Source organism: Oncorhynchus nerka, linkage group LG14 (genome assembly GCF_034236695.1).
Source record: "Oncorhynchus nerka isolate Pitt River linkage group LG14, Oner_Uvic_2.0, whole genome shotgun sequence".
NCBI classification, from domain to species: domain Eukaryota; kingdom Metazoa; phylum Chordata; class Actinopteri; order Salmoniformes; family Salmonidae; genus Oncorhynchus; species Oncorhynchus nerka.
This window is the reverse complement of record NC_088409.1, coordinates 99033688-99048687: the sequence shown is the minus strand read 5'-3', so window position 1 is coordinate 99048687 and position 15000 is coordinate 99033688. Positions and strand designations below refer to the sequence as shown.

At 46.5% G+C, this 15000-nt stretch overlaps 1 protein-coding gene across 1 annotated transcript in view; it reads right to left on the bottom strand.

Annotated features, from left to right (window-relative positions):
- LOC115125282 (tyrosine-protein kinase receptor UFO) overlaps positions 1 to 15000 on the bottom strand; it is a 121706-nt gene that overhangs the window by 91093 nt on the left and 15613 nt on the right. The window lies entirely within an intron of this gene.

The following is a 15000-nucleotide window of genomic DNA, read 5'->3' as shown; positions in this document are numbered from 1 at the left end:
CCACAACTACAACACACTACCACAACTACAACACACTACCACAACTACAACAACTACAACACACTACCACAACTACAACACACTACCACAACTACAACACACTACCACAACTACAACACACTACCACAACTACAACACACTACCACAACTACAACACACTACCACAACTACAACACACTACCACAACTACAACACACTACAACACACTACCACAACTACAACACACTACCACAACTACAACACACTACCACAACTAAAACACACTACCACAACTACAACACACTACCACAACTACAACACACTACCACAACTAAAACACACTACCACAACTACAACACACTACCACACTACCACACTACCACAACTACAACACACTACCACAACTACAACACACTACCACAACTACAACAACTACAACACACTACCACAACTACAACACACTACCACAACTAAAACACACTACCACAACTACAACACACTACCACAACTACAACACACTACCACAACTACAACACACTACCACACTACCACAACTACAACACACTACCACACTACCACACTACCACAACTACAACACACTACCACAACTACAACACACTACCACAACTACAACAACTAAAACACACTACCACAACTAAAACACACTACCACAACTACAACACACTACCACAACTACAACACACTACAACACACTACAACACACTACCACAACTACAACACACTACCACAACTACAACACACTACCACAACTACAACACACTACAACACACTACCACAACTAAAACACACTACCACAACAACACACTACCACAACTACAACACACTACCACAACTAAAACACACTACCACAACTACAACACACTACCACAACTACAACACACTACCACAACTACAACACACTACCACAACTACAACACACTACCACAACTACAACACACTAACAACTAAAAAAACACACTAAAACAACTACAACAACTAAACACACTACCACAACTACAACACACTACAACACACTACCACAACTAAAACAACTACAACACACTACAACAACTAAAACACACTACCACAACTACAACACACTACCACAACTACAACACACTACCACAACTACAACACACTACCACAACTACAACAACTAAAACACACTACCACAACTACAACAACTAAAACACACTACCACAACTACAACACACTACAACACACTACCACAACTAAAACAACTACAACACACTACCACAACTACAACACACTACCACAACTACAACACACTACCACAACTAAAACACACTACCACAACTACAACACACTACCACAACTACAACACACTACCACAACTACAACACACTACCACAACTACAACACACTACCACAACTAAAACACACTACCACAACTACAACACACTACCACAACTACAACACACTACCACAACTACAACACACTAAAACACACTACCACAACTACAACACACTACAACACACTACCACAACTACAACACACTACCACAACTACAACACACTACCACAACTAAAACACACTACAACAACTACAACACACTACCACAACTACAACACACTACCACAACTACAACACACTACCACAACTACAACACACTACCACAACTACAACACACTACCACAACTACAACACACTACCACAACTACAACACACTACCACAACTACAACACACTACCACACTACAACCACACTACCACAACTACAACACACTACCACAACACAACAACACACACAACACACTACAACTACAACAACTACAACACACTACCACAACTACAACACACTACCACAACTACAACACACTACCACAACTACAACACACTACCACAACTACAACACACTACCACAACTACAACACACTACCACAACTACAACACACTACACACTACAACACAACACACTACAACACACTACCACAACTACAACACACTACCACAACTACAACACACTACCACAACTAAAACACACTACCACAACTACAACACACTACCACAACTACAACACACTACCACAACTAAAACACACTACCACAACTACAACACACTACCACACTACCACACTACCACAACTACAACACACTACCACAACTACAACACACTACCACAACTACAACAACTACAACACACTACCACAACTACAACACACTACCACAACTAAAACACACTACCACAACTACAACACACTACCACAACTACAACACACAACACACAACCACAACTACAACACACTACCACACTACCACAACTACAACACACTACCACACTACAACACACTACCACAACTACAACACACTACCACAACTACAACACACTACCACAACTACAACAACTAAAACACACTACCACAACTAAAACACACTACCACAACTACAACACACTACCACACTACAACACACTACAACACACTACAACACACTACCACAACTACAACACACTACAACACACTACAACAACTACAACACACTACAACAACTACAACACACTACAACACACTACCACAACTAAACACACTACCACAACAACACACTACCACAACTACAACACACTACCACAACTAAAACACACTACCACAACTACAACACACTACCACAACTACAACACACTACCACAACTACAACACACTACCACAACTACAACACACTACCACAACTACAACAACTAAAACACACTACCACAACTACAACAACTAAAACACACTACCACAACTACAACACACTACAACACACTACCAACACACTAAAACAACTACAACACACTACAACAACTAAAACACACTACCACAACTACAACACACTACCACAACTACAACACACTACCACAACTACAACACACTACCACAACTACAACAACTAAAACACAACTACCACAACTACAACAACTAAAACACACTACCACAACTACAACACACTACAACACACTACCACAACTAAAACAACTACAACAACTACCACAACTACAACACACTACCACAACTACAACACACTACCACAACTAAAAACACACTACCACAACTACAACACACTACCACAACTACAACACACTACCACAACTACAACACACTACCACAACTACAAACACACTACCACAACTACAAACACACTACCACAACTACAACACACTACCACAACTACAACACACTACCACAACTACAACACAACACACTAAAACACACACCACAACTACAACACACTACAAACACACTACAACACACTACCACAACTACAACACACTACCACAACTACAACACACTACCACAACTAAAACACACTACAACAACTACACAAACACACTACCACAACTACAACACACTACCACAACTACAACACACTACCACAACTACAACACACTACCACAACTACAACACACTACCACAACTACAACACACTACCACAACTACAACACACTACCACAACTACAACACACTACCACAACTACAACACACTACCACAACTACAACACACTACCACAACTACAACACACTACCACAACTACAACACACTACTAAAACACACTACCACAACTACAACACACTACCACAACTACAACACACTACCACAACTAAAACACACTACCACAACTACAACACACTAACACACTACCACAACTAAACACACTACCACAACTACAACACACTACCACAACTACAACACACTACCACAACTAGAACACACTACCACAACTACAACACACTACCACAACTACAACACACTACCACAACTACAACACACTACCACAACAACACAACACACTACCACAACTACAACACACTACCACAACTAAAACACACTACCACAACAACACACTACCACAACTACAACACACTACAACAACTAAAACACACTACCACAACTACAACACAACTACAACACACTACCACAACTAAAACACACTACCACAACTAAAACACACTACAACAACTACACAACACAACACACTAAAACACACTACCACACTACAACACACTACCACAACTACAACACACTACCACAACTACAACACACTACCACAACTACTAAAACACACTACCACAACTAAAACACACTACCACAACTACAACACACTACCACAACTACAACACACTACCACAACTACAACACACTACAACTACAACAACTACCAAACAACACACTACAACTACAACACACTACCACAACTACAACACACTACCACAACTAAAAAACACACTACAACACAACAACAACACACTACCACAACTACAACACACTACCACAACTACAACACACTACCACAACTACAACACACTACCACAACTACAACACACTACCACAACTACAACACACTACCACAACTACAACACACTACAACACACTACAACACACTACCACAACTACAACACACTACCACAACTACAACACACTACCACAACTACAACACACTACACACAACTACAACACACTACCACAACTAAAACACACTACCACAACTAAAACACACTACCACAACTACAACACACTACCACAACTAAAACACACTACCACAACTACAACACACTACCACAACTACAAACACACTACCACAACTAAAACACACTACCACAACTACAACACACTACCACAACTACTAAAACACACTACCACAACTACAACACACTACCACAACTACCACAACAAACACACTACCACAACTACAACACACTACCACAACTAAAACACACTACCACAACTACAACACACTACCACAACTAAAACACACTAAACCACAACTACAACACACTACCACAACTACAACAACTACAACACACTACCACAACTACAACACACTACCACAACTACAACAACTACAACAACTACCACAACTACAACACACTACCACAACTAAAACACACTACCACAACTAAACACACTACCACAACTAACAACAACACACTACAACACACAACTACAACACACTACCACAACTACAACACACTACCACAACTACAACACACTACCACAACTACAACACACTACCACAACTACAAACACACTACCACAACTACAACACACTACCACAACTACAACACACTACCACAACTACAACACACTACCACAACTACAACACACTACCACAACTACAACACACTACCACAACTACAACACACTACCACAACTACAACACACTACCACAACTACAACACACTACCACAACTACAAACACACTACCACAACTACAACACACTACCACAACTAAAACACACTACCACAACTACAACACACTACACAACTACAACACACTACCACAACTACAACACACTACAACAACTACAACACAACTACAACAACTACAACACACTACCACAACTACAACACACTACCACAACTACAACACACTACCACACTACCACAACTACAACACACTACCACAACTACAACACACTACCACAACAACAACTAAAACACACTACCACAACTACAACACACTACCACAACTACAACACACTACCACAACTAAAACACACACACAACTACACAACTAAAACACACTACCACAACTACAACACACTACCACAACTACAACACACTACCACAACTAAAACACACTACCACAACTAAACACACTACCACAAAACACACTACCACAACTACAACACACTACCACAACTACAACACACTACCACAAACAACACACTACCACAACTACAACACACTACCACAACTACAACACACTACCTACCACAACTAAAACACACTACCACAACTACAACACACTACCACAACTACAACACACTACCACAACTACAACACACTACCACAACTACAACACACTACCACAACTACAACACACTACCACAACTACAACACACTACCACAAACAACACACTACCACAACTACAACACACTACCACAACTACAACACACTACCACAACTAAAACACACTACCACAACTACAACACACTACCACAACTACAACACACTACCACAACTACAACACACTACCACAACTACAACACACTACCACAACTACAACACACTACCACAACTACAACACACTACCACAACTACAACACACTACCACAACTACAACACACTACCACAACTAAAACACACTACCACAACTACAACACACTACCACAACTACAACACACTACCACAACTAAAACACACTACCACAACTACAACACACTACCACAACTACAACACACTACCACAACTACAACACACTACCACAACTACAACACACTACCACAACTACCACAACTACAACACACTACCACACTACCACAACTACAACAAAAACACACTACCACAACTACAACACACTACCACAACTACAACAACTAAAACACACTACCACAACTACAACACACTACCACAACTACAACAACTAAAACACACTACCACAACTACAACACACTACCACAACTACAACACACTACAACAACTACAACACACTACCACAACTACAACACACTACCACAACTACCACAACTACAACACACTACCACACTACCACAACTAAAACACACTACCACAACTACAACACACTACCACAACTACAACAACTAAAACACACTACCACAACTAAAACAACTAAAACACACTACCACAACTAAAACACACTACCACAACTACAACACACTACCACAACTACCACAACTAAAACAACTAAAACACTTTCCTTCAATGTGGGACACAAGCCCTATTTTTTGTTGCCATGTTCCTAAGTTGTTCCCATGTTCCTAAGTTGTTCCCATGTTCCTAAGTTGCTCCCATGTTCCTAAGTTGCTCCCATGTTCCTAAGTTGTTCCCATGTTCCTAAGTTGTTCCCATGTTCCTAAGTTGTTCCTAAGTTGCTCCATGTTCCTAAGTTGTTCCCATGTTCCTAAGTTGTTCCCATGTTCCTAAGTTGTTCCTAAGTTGCTCCATGTTCCTAAGTTGTTCCTATGTTCTTAAGTTGTTCCTAAGTTGTTCCCATGTTCCTAAGTTGTTCCTATGTTCCTAAGTTGTTCCTAAGTTGTTCCCATGTTCCTAAGTTGTTCCCATGTTCCTAAGTTGTTCCCATGTTCCTAAGTTGTTCCTAAGTTGCTCCATGTTCCTAAGTTGTTCCTAAGTTGTTCCTAAGTTGTTCCCATGTTCCTAAGTTGTTCCCATGTTCCTAAGTTGTTCCTAAGTTGTTCCCATGTTCCTAAGTTGTTCCCATGTTCCTAAGTTGTTCCTAAGTTGTTCCCATGTTCCTAAGTTGCTCCCATGTTCCTAAGTTGTTCCTAAGTTGTTCTTATGTTGTTCCTAAGTTGCTCCATGTTCCTAAGTTGTTCCCATGTTCCTAAGTTGTTCCTAAGTTGTTCCCATGTTCCTAAGTTGTTCCATGTTCCTAAGTTGTTCCCATGTTCCTAAGTTGTTCCCATGTTCCTAAGTTGTTCCTAAGTTGCTCCATGTTCCTAAGTTGTTCCCATGTTCCTAAGTTGTTCCTAAGTTGTTCCTAAGTTGCTCCATGTTCCTAAGTTGTTCCTATGTTCCTAAGTTGTTCCTAAGTTGTTCCCATGTTCCTAAGTTGTTCCCATGTTCCTAAGTTGTTCCTAAGTTGTTCCCATGTTCCTAAGTTGTTCCCATGTTCCTAAGTTGTTCCTAAGTTGTTCCCATGTTCCTAAGTTGCTCCCATGTTCCTAAGTTGTTCCTAAGTTGTTCCTATGTTGTTCCTAAGTTGCTCCATGTTCCTAAGTTGTTCCCATGTTCCTAAGTTGTTCCTAAGTTGTTCCCATGTTCCTAAGTTGTTTGTTCTAAGTTGTTCCATGTTCCTAAGTTGTTCCCATGTTCCTAAGTTGTTCCTAAGTTGTTCCTAAGTTGTTCCATGTTCCTAAGTTGTTCCCCTAAGTTGTTCCATGTTCCTAAGTTGTTCCCATGTTCCTAAGTTGTTCCTAAGTTGCTCCTAAGTTGTTCCTAAGTTGTTCCATGTTCCTAAGTTGTTCCTAAGTTGTTCCCTAAGTTGTTCCTAAGTTGTTCCCATGTTCCTAAGTTGTTCCATGTTCCTAAGTTGTTCTAAGTTGTTCCTAAGTTGTTCCTAAGTTGTTCCATGTTCCTAAGTTGTTCCTAAGTTGTTCCTAAGTTGCTCCTAAGTTGTTCCATGTTCCTAAGTTGTCCCATGTTCCTAAGTTGTTCCATGTTCCTAAGTTGTTCCTAAGTTGTTCCTAAGTTGTTCCTAAGTTGTTCCATGTTCCTAAGTTGTTCCTAAGTTGTTCCTAAGTTGTTCCTAAGTTGTTCCTAAGTTGTTCCCATGTTCCTAAGTTGTTCCCATGTTCCTAAGTTGTTCCTAAGTTGCTCCATGTTCCTAAGTTGTTCCCATGTTCCTAAGTTGTTCCTAAGTTGTTCCTAAGTTGCTCCATGTTCCTAAGTTGTTCCTATGTTCCTAAGTTGTTCCTAAGTTGTTCCCATGTTCCTAAGTTGTTCCCATGTTCCTAAGTTGTTCCTAAGTTGTTCCCATGTTCCTAAGTTGTTCCCATGTTCCTAAGTTGTTCCTAAGTTGTTCCCATGTTCCTAAGTTGCTCCCATGTTCCTAAGTTGTTCCTAAGTTGTTCCTATGTTGTTCCTAAGTTGCTCCATGTTCCTAAGTTGTTCCCATGTTCCTAAGTTGTTCCTAAGTTGTTCCCATGTTCCTAAGTTGTTCCCATGTTCCTAAGTTGTTCCATGTTCCTAAGTTGTTCCTAAGTTGTTCCCATGTTCCTAAGTTGTTCCTAAGTTGTTCCTAAGTTGTTCCATGTTCCTAAGTTGTTCCCATGTTCCTAAGTTGCTCCATGTTCCTAAGTTGTTCCCATGTTCCTAAGTTGTTCCTAAGTTGCTCCTAAGTTGCTCCTAAGTTGTTCCATGTTCCTAAGTTGTTCCTAAGTTGTTCCCATGTTCCTAAGTTGTCCCTAAGTTGTTCCTAAGTTGTTCCTAAGTTGTTCCATGTTCCTAAGTTGTTCCTAAGTTGTTCCTAAGTTGTTCCTAAGTTGTTCCTAAGTTGTTCCATGTTCCTAAGTTGTTCCTAATTTGTTCCTAAGTTGCTCCCATGTTCCTAAGTTGCTCCATGTTCCTAAGTTGTTCCTAAGTTGTTCCTAAGTTGTTCCCATGTTCCTAAGTTGTTCCCATGTTCCTAAGTTGCTCCATGTTCCTAAGTTGTTCCCATGTTCCTAAGTTGCTCCATGTTCCTAAGTTGTTCCCATGTTCCTAAGTTGTTCCCATGTTCCTAAGTTGCTCCCATGTTCCTAAGTTGTTCCCATGTTCCTAAGTTGTTCCATGTTCCTAAGTTGTTCCCATGTTCCTAAGTTGCTCCATGTTCCTAAGTTGTTCCATGTTCCTAAGTTGTTCCTAAGTTGTTCCCATGTTCCTAAGTTGTTCCCATGTTCCTAAGTTGTTCCTATGTTCCTAAGTTGTTCCCATGTTCCTAAGTTGCTCCTAAGTTGTTCCATGTTCCTAAGTTGTTCCTAAGTTGTTCCTATGATAACTAAGCCACACAGTGTGTTGTGTTGTTCGGAGAGGACCATGCCTTCATTGTTGTGGTCCGTGTAACGCCAGAAAGAGGACAGGGGGTGAGAGCTATGAGAGAGGGAGGGAGCGGAGGGAGAGAGGGGAGGGAGGGAGGGAGGGAGGGAGGAGGAGGGAGCGAAGGAACGTGAGGAGGGAGGGAGGGAGGGAGGGAGGGAGGGAGGGAGGGGGAAGGGAGGAGGGAGGGAGGAGGGAGGGAGGGAGGGAGGGAGGGAGGGAGGAGGGAGGGAGGGAGGGAGGGAGGGAGGGAGGAGGGGAGCGAAGGAACGTGAGGGAGGAGGGAGGAGGAAGGAGGGAGGGAGGGAGGAGGGAGTGAGGAGGAGGGAGGGAGGGAGGGGAGGGAGGGGAGGAGGGAGGGAGCGAAGGAACGTGAGAAGGGAGGGCGGGGGAGGGAGGAGGAAGGAGGGATGGAGGAGGAGGGAGGGAGGGAGGAGGAGGGAGCGAAGGAACGTGAGAAGGGAGGGAGGGGGAGGGAGGAGGAAGGAGGGATGGAGGAGGAGGGAGGGAGGGAGGGAGGAGGAGGGATGGAGGGCTGACCACTGACTGTGTGGGTGAATGAACAGAACATCACGCGGTTGCAACACACCAACCCCTTCTCTTTCTCTCTTTCCTTCCCCAATATCTCCGATTCCCTTTGGTCAGCACATCTCAACCCCTGACAGCAGCCTTCTGTCTCTTCCTCTCAGAGCTGCTGTTCATCCGTAGGCCCGGTATCCGTGACTGGAGACGCGACTCATAAGTTCAATATGAGTCACGTTCAAGGTATATTAGTAGCCCATCGACTTTAGACTCGCGCCGCGATTACAACAGTCTATTTGATGTCAGAACATCGACGTGAGCTTGAGAACCGTAAATGATTTGTGAATAGGAAATACATGGTTTTTTTCCATGACAACTTTAAACAAGCTATTTTAGATTGACCCAAAGTAGATATTTTGAAATACATGCAACTTTAAAACATTTTTTTTAAATAGTTATATCACAACATGTTGATTATTTGGACGTTAGAGCAGCCTTGAGGGAGTCTTATTTGAGTCAGAAAACGATACTCATACTGTATGATAGGTTAGCTATGCAAAACCTTGCAGAGAGCATATCCCACTGACAATCTCTTAGAAAAAAATATATATAAACTATTGAAACCAAGACTTGAATACAATTGATATTGGCACACGATGGAGGGATTGACGGAACTTAACTAAAAAGATTACAGTTAATGAAAAACGTACATTTAATCCAGTATAAAGTAACCTATAGGATGTATTATACAAGAAACAACATTGACAAATTCTACAGCACAACGGCAGAGTCAAGTCTAAAGTGTAAAACTACTGATGACTTAATAATTCAGGCTTTCTGGGAAATGTTGTGAAGTCCAAACGTTACGGACAGAGTTAGGAAGACTGCTGTCAGAAGTATTACAATGTAAACTTTTAATTTGTCTGTCTCCATATTTCAAGATATGGCATATGAGGTTGCAGTGAGATACCCAATGGGTTGGACAATATTATTTCATATGAGGTTGCAGTGAGATACCCAATGGGTTGGACAATATTATTTCATATGAGGTTGCAGTGAGATACCCGATGGGTTGGACAATATTATTTCATATGAGGTTGCAGTGAGATACCCGATGGGTTGGACAATATTATTTCATATGAGGTTGCAGTGAGATACCCGATGGGTTGGACAATATTATTTCATATGAGGTTGCAGTGAGATACCCGATGGGTTGGACAATATTATTTCATATGAGGTTGCAGTGAGATACCCGATGGGTTGGACAATATTATTTCATATGAGGTTGCAGTGAGATACCCGATGGGTTGGACAATATTATTTCATATGAGGTTGCAGTGAGATACCCGATGGGTTGGACAATATTATTTCATATGAGGTTGCAGTGAGATACCCGATGGGTTGGACAATATTATTTCATATGAGGTTGCAGTGAGATACCCAATGGGTTGGACAATATTATTTCATATGAGGTTGCAGTGAGATACCCGATGGGTTGGACAATATTATTTCATATGAGGTTGCAGTGAGATGATACCTGATAGGTTGGACGATACTTTTCTATCAATCTTTTTTAAATTTTATGTAATAAATAAATAAAATGGAAATCAACCAATCCTCAATCATTAACGTGATGGAAAGGTCAAATTCTTTATTATCTAAAAATGTAAAGTGCTTCGGAGAGAAACAAAATGGTTAAAATCATATCAAAATCAAATTTTATTTGTCACATGGTCATGGTCAGCAGATGTTATTGGTCACATACACATGGTCAGCAGATGTTAATGCGAGTGCAGCGAAATGCTTGTGCTTCTAGTTTGAAGCCATGTGGCGTAAAGTGGTGCTGGTGCTGGAGGTGGAGGTGACGGCGAGTGGGTCTGGACAGGGGTGATGCTGGTGCTGGAGGTGAGGGCTAGTGGGTCTGGACAGGGGTGATGCTGGTGCTGGAGGTGAGGGCTAGTGGGTCTGGACAGGGGTGATGCTGATGCTGGAGGTGAGGGCTAGTGGGTCTGGACAGGGGTGATGCTGATGCTGGAGGTGACAATATTAGTGGGTCTGGACAGGGGTGATGCTGATGCTGGAGGTGAGGGCTAGTGGGTCTGGACAGGGATGATGCTGATGCTGGAGGTGAGGGCTAGTGGGTCTGGACAGGGGTGATGCTGATGCTGGAGGTGAGGGCTAGTGGGTCTGGACAGGGGTGATGCTGGTGCTGGAGGTGAGGGCTAGTGGGTCTGGACAGGGGTGATGCTGGTGCTGGAGGTGAGGGCTAGTGGGTCTGGACAGGGGTGATGCTGGTGCTGGAGGTGAGGGCTAGTGGGTCTGGACAGGGGTGATGCTGGTGCTGGAGGTGAGGGCTAGTGGGCCTGGACAGGGGTGGTGCTGGAGGTGAGGGCTAGTGGGTCTGGACAGGGGTGATGCTGGTGCTGGAGATGGAGGGCTAGTTGGTCTGGGCAGGGGTGATGCTGGTGCTGGAGGTGAGCACTAGTGGGTCTGGGCAGGAAAAACTCCTGACACTATTTCCTAAATATATAGCAGTCTAGGTTGAGCTCTGACAGTGAGTGGAGGCACAAGGCCTTGGTCAGAGACCCACAGACAGATCCCAGCAGTCTGAAGAGAAGGGGAGAGAAGGGGACATTTCTGTGGGGGAGTTGGTTGGGTCTGGGACAGGGTGGGGTTCTTGTGGGTCTGGGGTTGTATTTGAAGAAGCAGAACCAAGGGAATGTCTGGCAATGTGCTGTGTCTGACTGGCTGGCTGGCTGGCTGGCTGGCTGGCTGGCTGTGTTGTGGCTGGGTGACTGACTGACTGACTGCAAATGGCCGTGTCAGTTGGATACAGACTCAAAGCCATATCTCTTTACGGGCCTATTGACTGACTGAATAGTTGTGTTTGTGTCAGCCCATTCCCTAGCTGTGAGTGTCCTGTCAAACAACTAACAACATTAACATGAAGTGATGAGCACCACCAGCAAACCTGCTCTGATGAGTCACACGCAACTTCCTCTGTCTCTTTCTGCCCTGACTGGGTCCCCCACCACCCCACTGGGTCCCCCACCACCCCACTGGGTCCCCCACCTCCCTGACTGGGTCCCCCACCACCCTGACTGGGTCCCCCACCAACCTGACTGGGTCCCCCACCTCCATGACTGGGTCCCCCACCACCCCACCTCCTGACTGGGTCCCCCACCTCCCTGACTGGGTCCCCCACCTCCCTGACTGGGTCCCCACCACCCCACCTCCCTGACTGGGTCCCCCACCACCCCACCTCCCTGACTGGGTCCCTCACCACCCCACCTCCTGACTGGGTCCCCCACCACCCCCACCTCCCTGACTGGGTCCCCCACCACCCCACCTCCTGACTGGGTCCCTCACCACCCCACCTCCTGACTGGGTCCCCCACCACCCCACCTCCTGACTGAGTCCCCACCACCCTCCTGACTGGGTCCCCCACCACCCCACCTCCCTGACTGGGTCCCTCACCACCCCACCTCCTGACTGGGTCCCCCACCTCCCTGACTGGGTCCCCCCACCACCCCACCTCCCTGACTGGGTCCCCCACCTCCCTGACTGGGTCCCCCACCACCCCACCTCCCTGACTGGGTCCCCACCACCCCACCTCCCTGACTGGGTCCCCCACCACCCCACCTCCCTGACTGGAGTCCCCCACCTCCCTGACTGGGTCCCCCACCACCCCACCTCCCTGACTGAGTCCCCCACCTCCCTGACTGGGTCCCCCCCCCACCTCCCTGACTGGGTCCCCCACCACCCCACCTCCTGACTGAGTCCCCCACCTCCCTGACTGGGTCCCCCACCCCCACCTCCCCTGACTGGGTCCCCCACCACCCCACCTCCCTGACTGAGTCCCCCACCTCCCTGACTGGGTCCCCCACCACCCCACCTCCCTGACTGAGTCCCCCACCTCCCTGACTGGGTCCCCCACCACCCCACCTCCTGACTGGGTCCCCCACCACCCCACCTCCCTGACTGGGTCCCCACCACCCCACCTCCCTGACTGGGTCCCCCTCCCCCCACCACCCCACCTCCCTGACTGGGTCCCCACCACCCCACCTCCCTGACTGAGTCCCCCACCTCCCTGACTGGGTCCCCCACCACCCCACCTCCCTGACTGAGTCCCCCACCTCCTGACTGGGTCCCCCACCACCCCACCTCCCTGACTGGGTCCCTTACCACCCCACCTCCCTGACTGGGTCCCCCCACCCCACCTCCCTGACAGTCCCCCACCTCCCTGACTGGGTCCCCCACCACCCCACCTCCCTGACTGAGTCCCCCACCTCCCTGACTGGGTCCCCCCACCTCCTGACTGGGTCCCCCACCACCCCACCTCCCTGAGTCCCCCACCTCCCTGACTGGGTCCCCCACCACCCCACCTCCCTGACTGGGTCCCCACCACCCCACCTCCCTGACTGAGTCCCCCACCTCCCTGACTGGGTCCCCCACCACCCCACCTCCCTGACTGAGTCCCCCCACCTCCCTGACTGGGTCCCCCACCACCCCACCTCCCTGACTGAGTCCCCCACCACCCCACCTCCTGACTGGGTCCCCCACCACCCCACCTCCCTGACTGGGTCCCCCTCCCCCCACCACCCCACCTCCCTGACTGGGTCCCCACCACCCCACCTCCCTGACTGAGTCCCCCACCACCCCACCTCCCTGACTGGGTCCCCCACCACCCCACCTCCTGACTGAGTCCCCACCTCCCTGACTGGGTCCCCCACCACCCCACCTCCCTGACTGGGTCCCCCACCACCCCACCTCCCTGACTGGGTCCCCCTCCCCACCACCCCACCTCCCTGACTGGGTCCCCACCACCCCACCTCCCTGACTGAGTCCCCACCACCCCACCTCCCTGACTGGGTCCCCCACCACCCCACCTCCTGACTGGGTCCCCCTTCCCCACCACCCCACCTCCCTGACTGGGTCCCCCACCACCCCACCTCCCTGACTGGGTCCCCCCCACCACCCCACTGGGTCCCCCACCCTGACTGGGTC